This window comes from Rhinolophus ferrumequinum, chromosome 8 (genome assembly GCF_004115265.2).
Source record: "Rhinolophus ferrumequinum isolate MPI-CBG mRhiFer1 chromosome 8, mRhiFer1_v1.p, whole genome shotgun sequence".
NCBI classification, from domain to species: Eukaryota; Metazoa; Chordata; class Mammalia; order Chiroptera; family Rhinolophidae; genus Rhinolophus; species Rhinolophus ferrumequinum.
The window spans coordinates 14,187,657-14,205,824 of record NC_046291.1 but is presented as its reverse complement, the minus strand read 5'-3'; positions in this window follow the sequence as shown (position 1 = coordinate 14,205,824).

The following is an 18,168-nucleotide window of genomic DNA, read 5'->3' as shown; positions in this document are numbered from 1 at the left end:
CAAATATTTGTTAAAGTTGGAGGTGGAGGGGGCCCACATCAGCAAAAAAAAAAAAATTCAGTATGTTTCCCTTAAAGGATTAACAAGTTTGAATCTATAAAAATACAAAGGTTATGTATAAACAGTCTAGATAAAAGATAGAGTGAGAAAAATATTCAGAATGCCATAAATGACCTCAGAATACAACAAAAAACATGAGGAAAAAATAAAACATTTTAATAGGTCATGACAGGTCTGCCTCTGAGTGTAGCACCACTTAATCCCTACACGTAACCTGAACTTTGATTCAGGGAGATGATTGCACACATAAACAAACAAAATGTATAATAACAAACAATAACACACACTAAAATGTAAATATTCCTTTTCCCTTAACTGTGCATAAAGAGGGTTCTATACAGTCTTACAGAATCTATGAAAGAAACCATATAAGCTCATAAAATTGGATATATAAAGACAATCTCCGCCCACACACTTATGTATACACACTCACACACTCTGTACAATCCATAAATAAAGAATATAGAAAAGAAAATCATAAGACATCTGAAAAGACTATGAAGTCTTTTTTGACCCTCAGGTACAATCTGAGGCATGAGATTAAATGCTTCTATACAAATCCAACTTATAAGAAACAAAATTTAGAAATTATCAAATATATATCATCTATGTAATTCCTTAGGATATTAAGTAATAAAAGCGGAAATAAGTAAGATGAGAGAAGACTGGATTTCCATAAAAGTTTAATTTTAAAATAAAGTGGAGGCAGAAAATAGCAGATTGGCTAGTACAGAAAACCAATTCAAGTATTAGAACAAATCATGAAATTCTTTTATTCTAAGTAAGCACTCATAAACACCCACATATTTTCCTAATTAAAATTATGAAGAAATGCTACAGCTGACTAATAACTTAATCATAATAATGTATTAAAGAATAAAGAAGATGTATAAAGTGATAACTAAATTAAATAAATCATAATTTATATATAAATAATGGTTAGAAAAAATGAAAACATTAGCATTTTTGGAATTTTATATTTTCTTAAAATTTTTGAGCAAGGAGGAAAAAAATGTATCTGTTTATGCATAATGATCTGCTTACTCCTATAAAATCTTTTTATGCCTATAAAAATCTGGTTCATAAATTCAGAAGATAGAGGAATTAATTTTTTTCTAAATGTAGGAACCTCTATGAAAAGCATTAGAAGATGCTATGTATCATTTATTAGAGATGCATAATTTTTCTTTTTTTTTCTTTTACTTCAAAATAACTAGCAGGAAAATAGAATGTATTCTCCAAATCAGAGAATGTATTTTTCCAAATAAAACTTAATTGATATAACAAATGAGATTAAAAGATAAAAGCAATCAAGGATGCACAGAAAACAAAACAGTAGGTAGAAAATAGGAGTGGGAGGAATGGGTGTTTTGTTTAAACAAATTGATTTATTAAAAAAAATAAAAGAGACAGTACATATTTGGTTAAAATTAATGTGAATAGGCCAAATTTTCCTAATTAAAAACTGAAATTTCAGATTGGTTTAAGATGCACACGTAAAATAAAACAGATGATTTACAAAATAAAGCAGATGAGCAAAGACATGTAGAATAGAAAGAAACCAAAAAGAATTTGTCTACAAACATTTTCTTTTATCATTAAAATATCTATAGTTTCAATTTGTAAGCAACCTTGTATCCAGTAATAAGGGACTGGCTAAATAATTTCTGGCACATTCATTCAGTGGAATCCTAAAAGTGTTGAAAATTCAGTGTTAACTTAATAAAGTGGATTACAAAGCATTGTTATACTGACATCAATGTGAATGACATTTTAAAACTACACATTCTCCTTAGATTTGTACTTTAGGGAAAGGTGGCCTCAATTAGTTATTTGCTTCATAAATTGCTTGGAAGGCATGAAACTAGTCATACGACTCTCCACAGCTGATTGACGGCCTCTGTACAGGAACACATGGCTGGGTATAAAAAAAGATGGCAGCTTTGGAGGTGGCTTGAAATGAATTATATCCAAAGGTGATGTAGACATGCTCTATGTAGAGAGTAGAAAACAAACTCAACTGAATCTCTCTTCAGGTAATAAAAATGCTAAAAGCATTTGATGAACTAGGATTAGATGTATAAAGAGAAGGTCCTGGCCAAATTCTTGTCTTGGAAGCACTTGAATGTGGAATGGCTATACTGCTGATGGTTACTTTGTGTCCCTATGCACCTCTGAAACAAATCCTCATTATTGGCCTGTCTTCTTTGAGATCTTATCGAGCTTGATATATATGTATGTACAATATGATCCCATTGTTTACACAAATGAAGAAATATCTGGAAGTGTACGCAATAAGGTGTTATGTGGTTAACTCTGAGTACTAGAATCGCTGATGATTTTTTCCCCTTCTTTTTATATATCTGCATTGTCCAATTTTCCTATAATGAAAATGTACTATTTGTGCAATAGAAAAACAATAAAGGTTATTTCAAAATGAAATTTAATTTAAAGGCAAATTAATCTTATAAATGAACAACAATGCTTTCTAAGCAATTTTGTAATATTCATATATATGCTTTAAAATTGTTCAGATTCTTTGACCCAGTCATTATATTTCTGGGAATCTACCCAAAGAAAATTATCTTTGATACAGAAAAAGCATTATTTATAGTAGTTCAGAATTGGAAGCAACCCAAAATATTCATAATTACAAAGTTTGGTAATGGAACTTAATGGAATAGTATGGAATAAAAGATAATAACAAAGTTTATAATAACAGGGAAAACTGCTTATGAAGGAGTGAAACAAATCACAACTAGGGGTAAGTACAATTTTTATAATGAAAAATTAGGTAAATTATATATTAAATAAATAAGAATATAAGTATCAAATAAGCATCAAAGCTTTCTTTCCACCTTGATAAAATTTGACTATAATTCCCCAGTGGTGAGATCAGATAAACTCTGAGCTACTTAATATCACACTCAATACATGTTCATGGTCTGTGCAGAGACTCCTAACCAATTACCAACTCCTACAATGCCCAGTTCAGCCACTTCTGACTGGTGGACACTACTTGTAGATGTCTAATTCTCTTTGGGAGTGGGGAAGAGAAAATGATGGAAAGAAAGAAAGTAAAATTTCCTAGTGATAGGAAGGACCCTGTCATCCATGAGTCTCACCCAAGGGTGAGAGCAGGGTATACCAAGTCACGGAAGGCAATGCTTTGATACCTCTCCTTGGCTCTGAATCTGTCCTAGTGCACTATCTGACCTTAAGGCCCAAGAACGCCACCTGAAGAGGAGGTTTGGCCAATATGGAGCAATTGGACTTGCTCCCCAGGTATCCTTGAGCTCCTGTGTCCAGTTCAGTTCATAAGTATCTATTAAGCAACCATTCAATTCATTCAGTCACTTACTCAGCAATATTTGAGTACTATGTGGCATGCTTGTGCTGGGCTAATTGTCTCTGTTCTCAGTATAATGGAAAATCAGATTTAAATCAAAATCTTACACAGTATTTGCACACTGACAGGATATTTGGTAATTTTAAGAAACTCGTTAATTTTTGGAATTCTGATAGTGTGAAAATATTTTATGGATTTTTTTTTAATTGAGAAAGAGTCCTTAAAAAAAAAAAAAGGAAGAGTCCTTATTCTCTAGAGATACAGACTACAGTATATAAAGACAAAATGTGGTATTTGGGGAGGAAGCAGGGTAGTATAAAAGATACAAAAGAGGAAAGATGCACATGTTAATTATTAATGCAGGGAGAAGGAAATGGGAGTTCATCATATTCTACTTGTGCAGGTTTGAAAATTTCCATAATAAAATGCGGATTTTTTTTGTGGATACAAAGAAAACTAGATGCCGTTAAACAAAAATAATTGCATAGAAATATTATGAACTGTGATGAGTACTGAAAAAGGGAAGATCAAACTAGGAAAATAAATACCGTGTTTCCCTGAAAATAAGACCTAGCTGGACAATCAGCTCTATTACGTCTTTTGGAGCAAAAATTAATATAAGACCCAGTCTTATTTTACTATAATATAAGATCGGGTCTTTATAATATAATATAATATAATATAATATAATATAATATAATATAATATAATATAATATAATATAATGTAATATAATAAAATATAATATAACATAATACCGGGTCTTATATTAACTTTTGCTCTAAAAGATGCATTAGAGCTGGTGTCCAGCTAGGTCTTATTTTCGGGGAAACAGGGTAGCAGGGAACTTGACCTAGATTTAGGCATCAAGGAAGCTTGAAATAGTGATTCCTGGACTGACATGAGGAGGAAGAACCGTTCATCTGGTGAAATAATGGAGGGGGTAAAACATTTAAAGCAGTGAGACATGCCTGTGTCCAGACTATTAGGTGGAGGACTGCATGGAATATTCTAGAACTGAAAGATAGTTGGAATATGAAGAACAATGGTTCGGGTTTAATGAGATTAGCTATAGAGGTCAGACAAGGCCAAACCATGCAAGGGAGTTTTATGCCAACATAAGGATGTGAACTCTTGTCCTGAAAACAATAAGAAGCCATTCAAGTTTGGAGACATAGTCTTATTTACATTTTTCAACGCTTACCATGACTGCAATGAAAAGAACAAATGAGAGTGGTGGGCTGAGGTGTGTGCAAGTACACATGGGATGGCCCAGTGATAAGCTCTTGTAACAATGCAGGTAAGCGATAGATAATAGCCTTGTGTTTTGAGTGGAAGTGGAGAGACGCAGATGGCATTGAAAGATGTTTCGGGGGTAATGACCATATGATTTAGTGATAGATTAGATACGGAGGACCAGAGAGAGGGAGAATTTCAAGGATGACTCACCTAGCTCTCTATGCTGTAAAGATGAGTAAGGCTGTAAAGTTGAGTCTTCAGAGAGTTTAGACTCAAGGAGTGGGGGCAGATAAGCAGTTTGTAACTAATACAATAAATGCTAAAATAGAAGTCAGCTCAGAGCTCCTAGCAAGTACAGAGGATATGAGTAAACTTATACCCAGCCTGGGAGGCAGGGAATGCTTCCTAGGAAATACACAGTTAAGCCAAATCTAAAATATATGAATGACAATTGGTAGGAAAAGGAAGAGGAAAATGGTGGTCCAGCAAAGGCAAGGAGTGGAAGATATAAAATGGTCTGAAGTGCAAAGTAGAGACCAGGGTGAGGCAAGAGAGGTGCTTAGGGACAAAATTTAAGGAGGCACTCATTCTCAGGTGCACTTGTATGATTCTGAGGATTAGTACATCCTTCAAGTTTCTACCCGAGACACCTTGCTTGTATCACTCCAATCTCTGACCTAATGATGTGTCTACTTAGGGGTGCATGGGTCTGAGGCGGAAAGTAGTAGGAGGTGAGGTAGTAGGGATAAGCTAATTCCAGGTCTTGTTTTGTATACTAAGAAATTTGGATTTTATTCTACAGGAATAGGAGAATGTTAGAGGACACCACGCATCGGAGTTAGAGGTCAGTTTTATGTTTTCTATAATTCTTTCTGATTTAGAATGGACAGGTAGAAAAGACTGGGAAAAGAGGGGCTTGTTAAGAGAGGCTTACATCATAATCCAGGGGACAGATGGTGACAGTTTGGTTAGGATGATAGTACGATAGAGAAGAGAAGTTTACATATTCAAGGGATATTTAGGAAAACTTGGAAAAGATGAGTCAAAGATAACTTGAAGATTTTTGGGTAACTGAGTAGATGATAATGTCATTTATTGAGATTTCCTATATGCACACTAGACACACACATACATATTTTCATAAAGCCATTGTAATATTTACTGCATTCAGCAACCATGTTTTCTAATTATACTTCTCTGTTTTGGGGGGAAAAACCCAAAACTAAAAGTTAGCACACTGTCTAGTTTCTTCACCATGAAATATTATGACCATGAATATTTTTCAAGACTCAAGTTTAATTAGTAGATAATAGAGGGAAATGATTTGCCATATGAAAAGAATTCTTTTTCTTTTTAACACAAAGAATAGGAGTTTCATGACTGTAAGCTCTGTGAGATCAGTCTGAATCAGTTCCATATAATGAATACAATATTGACATTAACACAATCTTATTCAGATTTGTACCATTTTTCTTAAACTCATTTGTGTGTGTTTGCATGTGTTTAGTTGTATGCAGTTTTTTCATGTGCGTGTGTATCAAGATAGAGAACAGCTCCATTACCACAGAGATCAGAGATTTATTTTTGAATGGATGAATAGTGATTAAAATAGAATGGAGTTTTGTGATCTGTTACTTAAGTTTCCCCCCATAGCCTGCCTTGCATATTGTGAAAATTTATCATTAAGCACTTCCTTGCTTCTTAAACTAGGAAATGTGGTGAGGTTCATAGCAATGTGATGTGTCAAGAGTCCATGAAATTACAAGGAGAAAGTGCTACATCTACTGGGAGCACCCATTCTAGTCAACGGTAAGTAATTTTTAAATTTATTTTTACATTAAAAAACATGGATAGATTATGGAGTAGAATGAAATATACATATATGTACATATATGTATACACATATATACGTATACATATATGTATATACCATGTTCCACCGAAAATAAGACCTAGCCGGACCATCAGCTCTAATGAGTCTTTTGGAGCAAAAATTAATTTAAGAACCGTTCTTAATTTTTGCTCCAAAAGATGCATTAGAGCTGATAGTCCGGCTAGGTCTTATTTTCAGGGAAACATGGTATGTGTATATGCATATGTATGTATATGTATATATATATAAAACAAGACATATATATAACAAGACTTCAAAGATATGCCATGCCCACTGTAGTCATTTGGGTCACATGTACAGATCCTCTGAATTACAAAACAATCTTTACTGCACTAAAAGGACATTGGTGAAAACTTTAAGAAGTACTGCTACTTACTTCAGTACCTACTATTTTCCACCTCCTTGTTCAGGGTATTCCTTGAAGCTAAGGACTCTGCAGTTGCCACTGTAATATTCCTGGAAGTAGCTAGCACAGGGTATGCCACAGAAAAAGCATTCAGCAGATGCTGGTTGAATTGTTTAATGCCTTGCTGATATCATCCTATAGCTGTATCCCTGATAAAAAGTCAGACAAACCTCAAATTGAATCCTGACTCTATCCCTCATGGTTATGTTAAGCTACTTACCTTCCCTGAGATTCCGTTGCCATGTCTGTAAAATCTAAGTAAAAGTACCCATTTCACAGAGTTATTGTAAGACTTCAAGGAAATACTGTGTAAAGTACCCAGCACAATTTGTGATACAAAATACGAACTCAAGGAATGAGAGCTGTTACCCCAGCTCTCATGACACTGGGGCACTGATGAGGTTAGCTTAATCTTAGCAACCGGAAGAAATAATGAAAGAGCTATAAAGCAAATTAACAGTAATGAATGGGGTAAGACATTTTAAAAAGAAAAAATGTTTTTCTTCACATCAAATATTGATCTTATTTCATCTAGTAAAAAGGGTAAAACTGATGTCTGCTCCACGCCTGCTAAGAGATACTAACTTAAGCAAACACAGTCATCAATATTCTCTTTCATAAATCTAAGTATTAATTGGAAATCCCACGTCTTACTCATATTTTCTAAGTTAATTATGAGTCAGTTGTAATCAATGATATTATAGGGAAAACACTAAAAAGAAAACAAATGTGTCTAGGGGGAGAAGTCTTTAAACAAAGCTGAGAGAAATGGAAACCACCAGAGTCATTTTTCTCTGTCCATTTTGGTGACAGCACTTTAAGAAGATACTTTTTCCCAAGGCTTATCGCTATCAAAGAGTGATAATATGAAAAAAAAAAATGTTCTCTCAGGCCTAGAGCATCTAATGAAAAATGCGCAACCTTCTGTTCTCAGTCCATCTGCGGGCCACATCCTGGAAAGGGATGGTTCTATGCCACCTCGCCTATCGGTGCCGGCTGAGAGAATGTCACCTCCGCCTCAGCCTATCAATGAGGGCCGCACTCTCCACATTATCCAACTGGGTTCAGTCTTTAATCAGAAATCTTCGTTTCTGAAGTGGCTCATGTCTGCGAGTCCACTGTCACAGCGGTGCCGGCTGGACAATGGCTTTGAACATATCTTTAAGCTCCTTACTTCCTAATCATTTAGAGTCATTTCCTGATAACAAGAGCGTGTCACAGCCTACCTGTCTAGACACAGCCTGCTCCTGGAAGTGACTGTCCATGCAAAAGAACTCCATACCCCCTACCCCCAGAGTGAAATACTTGTAGGGCAGGATGTCCCAAATGAAAAAAATTCATGTGTCTTAATGTAGATCAAACATGGCTTATTTGGGAAACTTGGATGACCATAAATAGCATTTGTTTTCCCCATCTGAATTCTGAACCAAATAAGAGGTTTATACATGTCGTAGGTGCAGAGAAACAATGGGTTCACTGATACAGAATCGCCAAATTAGACAGACACAGCTGCTCAGGTTCAGGCTGGGTGGACCCTCCTTAGGCATCCCACGGGCCTGAACTGTAAAGCTTGTATGGAGGAGTAGAGCAGAAGCCTGTGGGCTGCTCATTCCCAAAAAGGAAGAAGTGAGGAAAGTGCCAGTTTTTGTATGCGTATGTCCAAGTTTGCAGCGAGGTCTCACCAATCCCTGGATCACCCCCCTCTTCTGTTCAGGGAGCAGAGTGAGGCCATGGGTGTTAAGATAATGAAGATACCTGCGGTGGAAACAAAACCTAAGGAGTGAGGGACCCCCTTTAACTGCTAAATAGTCTATGCCAGGGTTTCTACCCTTAGCACTACTGACAATTTGAACCAGATACTTCTTTGTTGGGCTGTCCTGCACACTCCAGGATATTTAGCAGTCTCCTGGCCTGTATTTACTAGACACTAATAGCATGCCACCCTCTATGTTGTGGCAACTAAAAATGTCTCCAGACATTGTCAAATGCCGCGTTGGGGGTGGTGGCAAAATTACCCTCTGTTGAGAACTACTGGCCTAGACTCAAGTTCTGTTTGCTATAAATTGGTTCATTCTGATCACTTCTGTTGAGCACTGACTATGTGACAGGCTGGGAAGATAAGGCAATGAATATCTACTTCTGGTCTTAAAAAGCTCACGTCTGGTAGGCTCCACAAACATGTCTAAGGAGACATCTGGTGGTGTGCACAAATGATTAGACAATCATTCCCCGGCAATGCCCTCGAGTCAGGAAAAGCCAGGTTGGCCATTTGGACACTGATCTGTCATTCCCTCCATGACAAAATGCATCTTAGGGAAATAGACATTTCTCTGCTGGTCCTTCGATTTCCATTTCAAGAATGACTACTGTATCCAGGCTTGACATTCAGAATGTATGCTTGCAGCCTGTGAAATTTGTTTTTCCTCTGAGTAATAGGGCTCTTTCACCCTGTCTTCCATGGCATCTGTGAGATCAAAGCCATTTTCTTCACGACACATATTAAGGCCTGAACAACTTAATCTTGACAGAAGGCAGAAACTCTAGGGAAAATGCAGAGTTTAAACAAAAATAACTCACTAATACCCTCATTCCAGTACTTCTGAATCTTATATACCAAATATATTGAACTATTCAGTGATATGATTGTTATATTTAGGATATCATGTCATCATTTTTAAGGAATTAACTTTCTACTTTCACTATCTAATTTTCAAGGCAGATTACGGCAGTCTAACTGTAAAGACCTCACAGGCAAACATTTTCTATGACACCTTTTCCACAAAGGTCTCACATATCTGGGGACCGAAGGATGGGAACATTGGGCCTGATTTTTTTTGTTTGCTTTGTTGTTGTTGTTGTTGTCGTTGTTGTTGTTGTTTTAAAATATTTTAAAGGAATAGGAAGGAAAATAATGTCTTTTTATAATAGCAGCTCTCACATTTTCTAGGGCACAGGACATTTTTGTGAAAGATTCCCTTTGAGCCTTCTACTTTTAATACATAGAAGCATTGCCAGGAAAGATGGAAATATAGCTCTTATTTTTAACAGGATGCTGATTTGGGGAGGATAAGAAACACTACAGGAGTCGGTTGAACTCTAGACCCAGATCTGCTTCTGTCTATGAGACGACATTTTAAGTAATTTCCCTGTCATAGAATTAAGGCTTAGAAACAAGGTTCTTGCTCTAAGTCTAAGATTCCTTTTTTCCCGTCTTTATTATTATTACTTTTATTAGTTTCAGTTGTACAACATAGTGATTGGACATTTATATACCTCACAAAGTGATAACACCAATAAGTCTATTACCCATCTGACACTGTGCATAGTTATTACAATATTATTGATTATATTCCCTATGCTGTACTGTACATCCCGTGACTTTTTTAAAATAATAGTTGATATTCAATATTATTTTATATTAGTTTCAGGTGTACAATGTGGTGGCTAGACATTTATATACTGTATGAAGGGATCCCCCAGGTAAGTCTAGTACCCATCTGACACTATATGTAGCTTTTACAATATTATTGACTATATTCCCCATACTGTACTTGCTTTGTAAATATCAATTTGTACTTCTTAAACCCTTCACCTTTCTCACTGAGACCCCCAAACTTGCTCCTTTCTAGGTAACTATCAGTGTGTTTTTTATCTATGAAGCTATTTCTGTTTTGTTTGTTGGTTTATTCCGTTCTTTAGATTTCACACATAAGTGAGGTCATATGATATTTGTCTTTCTCAGTCTGATTTGTTTCACTTTGCATAGTACCCTCTAGGTCCATCCATGTTGTTGCAAAAGGTAAGATTTCATTCATGTTTAAGGCAGAGTAATAACTCCATTGTATATATGTACCACAATTTCTTTATCCAATCATCTATTGATGAGCATTTCAGTTGTTTCCATATTTTGGCTATTGCAAATAGAGCTGCAGTAAATACAGGGGTGCATACATCTTTGCAAATTAGTGTTTTGGATTTCTTTGGATAAATATCCAGGAGCAGAATTGTTGGGTTATAAAGTAGTTCTATGTTTAATTTTTTTGAGGAAACTCCATACTGTTTTCCATAGTGGCTGCACCAACTTACAATCCCACAAAGAGTGCACAGTGTACCCTTTTGTCCACATCCTCGCTAACACTTGTTTGTTGATTTATTGACGACAGCCATTTGGACAGGTGTAAGGTGATGTCTCATTGTGGTTTTTATTTGCATTTTTCTGTTGATTAGTGATTAAACATCTTTTCATATCCATTGGCCATCTGTATTGTCCTCTTTGTAGAAAAGTCTATTCGGGTCCTCTGCCCATTTTTTAATTAGATTTTTTCACATCTTCTCCCATTCAGTAGGATGTCTTTTTGTTTCATTGATGGTTTCCTTTGCTGTGAAAAAACTTTTTAGTTTGATGTAGTCCCATTTGTTTATTTTTTTCTTTTGTTTCCCTTATCCGGGAATATATCAGTAAAAGTATTACTAACAGTAATGTCTGAGAGTTTACTTCCTATTTTTTCTTCTAGAAGTTTTATGGTTATGAGTCTTAAATTTAAGTCTTTAATCCATTTTGAGTTTTTCTTGTACTGGAGTAAGAAGGTGTTCCAGTTTCATTTTTTGCATGCATCTGTCCAGTTTTCCCAGCACCATTTATTAAATAGACTGTCATTCCCCCAATGTAAATTCTTGCTTCCTATATCATAGATTAAATGACCATATAGGTATGGATTTATTTCTGGACTTTTTATTCTGTTCTATTGATCTATGTGTCTGTTTTTATGTCAGTACTATCCTGTTTTGGTTACTACGGACTTATAGTATAGTTTGACATCAGGTAGTATGATACCTCAAGCTTTGTTCTTCTTTCTCAGGATATTTGTGGCTATTCAGGGTCATTTATGGTTCCATTTAAATTTTAGGATTATTTGTTCTAGTTCTGTGCATAATACCACTAGTATTTAGATAGATTGCATTGAATCTGTATATTGCTTTGGTTAGTATGGACATTTTAACTATATAAATTCTTCCTATCCATGTGCATGGTATATATTTCCATTTATTTCTATCTTCTCCAATTTGTCTCTTTAATGTGTTGTACTTTTCTGATTACAGCTCTTTTACTTCCTTGATTAAATTTATTCCTAAGTATGTTTTTTTTTGAGGCAAATGTAAATAGGAATATTTTCTTAATTTTCTTTCGGATAGTTCATTATCAGTGTATAAAAGTGCAACTGATTTCTGAATATTAATTTTGTATCCTTTTTTTTGGTGCAGTCTTTGGGGTTCCCTTATATAAGATCATGTCATCTGCAAGTAATGACAGTTTTACTTCCTCCTTTCCAATTTGGATCCCTTTATTTCTTTTACTTGTCTGATTGCTGTGGCAAGGACTTCCAATACTATGTTGAATAAAAGTGTGAAAATGGACATCCTTGTCTTGTTCCTGATCTTAAGGAGAGTGTTTTAGCTTTCCCTCATTGAGTATGATATTAGCTATAGGCTTGTCATGTATGGCCTTTATTATGTTGAGATATGTTCTCTCTATTCCCACATTGCTGAGAGTTTTTATCATACATGGATGCTGGATTTTGTCAAATGCTTTATCAGCACCTATTGATAAGATCACTTGATTTTTGTTTTTCATTTTATTTATGTGGTGCATCATGTTAATTGATTTGTTGACATTGAGCCAAACTTGCATACCAGGCAGGAATGAATTAGGGCGTTGATAGTAATGTATGATCTTTTCAATGTATTGCTGAATTCGGTTTGCTGACATTTTGTTGAGAATTTTCACCTTGATATTCATCAGGGATATTGGCCTATAATTGTCTTTTTCTGGTTTTGGAATCAGAGTAATAGTGGCCTTGTAAAGTGAGCTTGCCAGTCTTTCCTCCTCCTCTTGAATTTTTTGGAATAGAAGAAGAAGAGGTGTTAATTTGTTATTTTGTTTTGTTTTTGTATGTTTGGTAAAATTGACCTGTGAAGCCATCTTCTCTAGGATTTTGTTTGTTGGGAACTTGTTGATTACTGATTAGATTTCACTAGTAGTAATTCATTGATTCAGATTTTTTGTTTCATCTTGATTCAGCCTTGAAACATTGTATGCTTCTAGGAATCTATCCATTTTCTTCTATGTTGTCCAATTTGTTGGTGCATAATTAGTCATAGCATTTTCTTAAATTATTTTTGTATTTGTATGATGTCCATTGTCACTTCTCCCGAATTTCTGATTTTATTTATTTGGGTCCTTTCTTTTTTCTTGACAAATCTGGTTAAAGGTTCATCAATTTTGTTTATCTTTTCAAAGAACTCACTCTTTGTTTCATTTCTCTTTTGTATTGTTTTTTTTAAGCCTCTATTTTATTTATTTCCAATCTGATTCTTATTATTTCCTTCCTTGTACTCACTTTGAGCTTCGTTTGCTGTTTTGTTTTGTTTCCTTTCCTGTTCCCTTCTGTATAAAGTTAGACTCCTTATTTGAGATTTTTCTTGTTCTTGAGGTAGGCCTCCATTGCTATGAATTTCATTCTTAGCACTGCTTTTGCTGTGTCCCATAGATATTGGGTCATTGTGGTTTTTCTGTTTGTTTTTTTTAAAGATTTTATTGGGGAAGGGAACAGGACTTTATTGGGGAACAGTGTGTACTTTCAGGACTTTTTTTCCCCCCTAAGTCAAGTTGTTGTCCTTTCAATCCTAATTTTGGAGGGTGCCATTCAGTTTCAAGTTGTTGTCCTTTCAGTCTTAATTGTGGAGGGTGCAGCTCAGCTCCAGGTCCAGTTGCCATTGCTAGTTGCAGGGGGCGCAGCCCACCATCCCTTACAGGACTCAAGGAATTGAACTGGCAACCTTGTGGTTGAGAGACCACTGGCCCATGTGGGAATCAAACCAGCAGCCTTCGGAGTTAGGAGCACGGAGCTCTAACCGCCTGAGCCACCAGGATGGGCCGGGTCATTGTGCTTTTATTTTCATTTGTCTCAAGGAATATTTTGATTTCTTCCATGAGCTCATTGTTAACTCATTCATTCTTTAGTAGCATGTTATTTAGCCTCCATATGTTTGTGTGTTTCAGTATTTTTCTTGTTATTGATTTCTAGTTTCTTACCATTGTGGTCAAAGAAGATGCTTGATATGACTTCAATATTCTTAAATTTATTGAGCTTTGTTTTGTGGCCTAACATAGGTCTATCTTGGAAAATGTTCCATGAAAAGAATGTATATTCTGCTGCTTTGGGGTGAAATGCTCTAAAAATATCATTTAAATCCATCTGGTCAAGTGTAATTTAAGGCTGCTGTTTCCTTGTTGATTTTCTGTCTGGAAGATCTGTTCATTGGTTCAGTGGGATGTTAAAGTCCCCAACTATGACTGTGTTACTGTTCAATCTCTGCTTTTATGTTGGTCAATATTTGTTTTATATATTTAGGTCCTCCTATATTGGGTCCATAGATGTTTACTAGGGTGTGTCCTCTTGTTGGATTGATCCCTTTATCATTATGTAATCTCCTTCTTTGTCTCTTATTATCGTTTTCATTTTAAAGTCTATTTTGTCTGATGTAAGATCCCTACCCCAGCTTTTTTCTCATTTCACTTTGCATGAAACATCTTTTTTTATCCCTTTATTTTCAGTCTATGTGTGTCTTTCAATCTGAGGTGGGTCTCTTGTAGACAGCATATGCATGGCTTTTGTTTTCTTATCCATTCATCTACCCTATTTCTTTTGATTGGAGCATTTAATCTAGCGACATTTAAAGTGATTATTGATACGTACATAGCTATTGCCATTTTATTATTCATATTTTTTATCTTTTGGTTTGTTTGTTTTCCCCCTTTTTATTAAAGGAGTCTTCTTAACATTTCTTGTAACACTGGCTTGGTTGTAATGAAGTCGTTTGGCTTTTTCTTATCTGGGAAGCTCTTTATCTCTCAATTTTAAATGACATCCTTGCTGGTTAGAATAGTCTTAGTTGTAGGCCCCTATATTGTTTTTCATCACTTTGAGTATTTCCCCCCACTCTCTTCGGGCCTGCAAAGTTCCTGGTGAGAAATCAGCTGATTTCTTTGTCTTTAACATTTACCATTTTAATTATAATGTGTCTTGGTGTGGGCCTGTTTGAGTTCACTTGTTTAAGATTCTGCACTTCCTGGGCTTGTATGTCTATTCTTTCACCAGGTTAGGGAAGCTTTCAGTCATTATTTCTTCAAATAGGTTCTTGATCCCTTGTTCCCTGTCTTCTTCTTCTGGTATTCTTATGATGCAAATGTTGTTATGCTTGATGTTGTCCCAGAGATCTCTTAAACTCTCTTTGTTTTTCTTTCTTTCTTTCTTTCTTTTATTCTTTTCTCTTTTTGTTGTTCTGATTGGTGTTTTCAGATACCTTGTCTTCTAAATCTCTGTCTGATTCAGTACTCTGCTTCATCTAATCTGCTGTTGGTTTCTTCTAGTATATTCTTCATTTCACTTATTATATTCTTTATTTCTGACTAGTTCTCTTTTATGATTTCTATGTCCTTCTTTATGTTTACTATCTTTGCTGAAGTTCTCAGTAAATTCCTTAAGCATTCTTATAACCAGCGTTTTCACCTCTGTCTCTGGTCCGTTGTCTACCTCCATTTCATTTAGTTCTATTTGTGGACTTTCTCCTATTCTTTTACTTGGGACATGTTTCTTTGTTTCCTCATTTTGGCAGCCTCTCTTTGTTTGCTTCTATGTGTTAGGTAGATTTCCTTTTTCTCTCAGTCTTTGCTGGGTGGCCTATGTAGTATGTGTCCTGTATGGTCCAGTCTCCCTGATTACCTGTGTGTGTGTTCCAGGAGTGTCCTTTCAGTATGTTTTATGTGTTCTCTTGTTGTAGTTGAGCCTTTTTTGCTTTTGGCATGCAATCCCTGTAAGTTTCCCCTATAATTACAATCTGCTAAAATTCCAAACAGATAGAAGGTTGTAAACTTCTTTTAAATTCTATTGCTAGGATAGCTCTTATTCAGGCACTCTGAATTCCACCAAAAAGAAAAAAAGTGCAGGAGAGGAATCAGATAGACCAGACACAAGGAGTAAGAATGTCATTGGGATAAACCCACAGGTCTAGATGGCATTTCTGAGACATACTTTCCTCTGTTTTTCCATTGCTGTGCCTAGAAGATCCTAAACACAGTTTCAAAATCCTTTGCAACCCAGGCAGCCATGACCACTTGATTATCCTGGGTACTAGATATGAAACCTATTTATCATTTTTTTGGGATAGGATTTGTGGGGTAAAAGACAAGAAATAATGGTCAACTGAATGAAATATATTTTTAAACACTCACTAAACAGATGACCTAGAAGGCCCAATCTGAAAAATGCCTTAGATTTTACAAATGAAGAAGCTAAGTTTCAGAAGGCTATTCCTTGACAAACACCAATATAATTGATGACAACCATAAATTGTATGTTCCAATGGCATCACCATGTATACCATTCCACTTATCAATCAGAAGCAGGCATCTGCATTTTAAAATATGTTTATAATTGCTTATTATGCAAACCTACCATTCAGAAAAACTCTTGGTCCTATGTACTGTGAGTAATTGAGTCTCTACTGTACAGGGTTAAATGATTTGCATGATCTGGACTCCAAGGTCCTAGCATGACATTTCCCTCTTTTCCCATTACTGGCTATTCACGGCATCCAAAGAAATGACAGAGGCCCCAACTGTGATGCCCTGGATCACTGCCAGGCCCCAGGCACTGAAGCCATGTTTGCTGCAATTCTCTTTGGCTAAGTTAGACATATGCCAAAATGGATACAAGAATCCCAAAGCAATTGCCTTGTAGGACACTTAAATGAAGGCAAGTGAACACAAGGTGGACAAGGGAAAGCTTTCAAGAACATTGAAATTGAATTTGGAGACACTAATACAGCTGGGAAATGATAGTGCTGAATGTCTCAAGGTCACTTACAACAGAAAAGGGGGCTTTATTTCAAAGAAATTGCCCTGTCTGCCAAGATAAAAAGGAGGCATATATACAGCAAAGAAAAGGAACAGCTGCTACAGAGCACTACCAAGGGAGAGGCTGCAAAACAAATCATCAGTGGGAAAAAGAATGAGGAATGCCACACACTTCTCCCTTCATTGGGCAAGAAGAGCTCTCCTCTCTAACTCACAGGATGAAAAGTAGGCTGGCTTCGAAAGGCTGTTTAGACCAAGAGGGCCATTTGCAAAAATGGGAAAAGCTAGAGCACGGTATGATTTTCTCCACTCTGCCAAATCAATGGCTATATTATTACACCTTCTGCAGCTAACGCATATTTGGAACCATTTAGGAGCCCATGGTCCCTACAGTCAGAGGATACTCCCAGAAATATCGTTTTCTATTATGTGTCAATCAGACATCCAGCAAATTCCGGGAGACAGTGTAAATAGACTGAAATGTCCCTTGTTTCTAGAGGTGAAATAGAAATATTGCAGAGCCAAGATTTTCTTCTCTGCTCTTTTAGAAATCTTAAACCTTTCGGTTTTACATTAAGCCTGTGATCATCATTTTGAGTTAAATTTTTGCATGTAGTTTAAGACACGGATCAACGTTTGAATCTGCATATGGGTATCCAATGTCTCCAGCACCATTTGCTGTAAAAACAATTCTTTCACCACTAAATTGCATTTCCAACTTTGAAAAGAATCAATTAACCCGTATATCTGTGTGTCTATTTCTGGACTCTATTTCATTCCAATATCCTTTTACAATTACCACACTGGCTTGATTACTGCAACTTTATAGTAAGTCTTGAAATCAAGTGATGTGAGTCCTTAAACATTGTTCATTTTCAAAATTATTTTGGCTATTTTCATTCCTTTGCCTGACCATACACATTTTACAATCACCTTGTCTATTTACACACACACACACACACACACACACACACACACACACACAATCCCTCTGGGATTTTTTTATTAGATTTATATTGAGTTTATACATCTATATTATTATTTTAAGATAAATTGCTTCATGAATATATATTGATACTTCCAGTTAAAATTCAGGATAACAGGGTTTTTTACTTACCCTCTTTTCTGTTACATATGGGTTTCTTTTCTTCCATACCAAATATCCTGGTTCTCTAGGACATTGAAAATGATATAATTAGAATATTCCACATTACTTATTAACTTTATTCCTTATTACATACAAAATAATATAATAATAGTACTTATACTATCTAAATAATAATATTCATATTATCACCACCAAT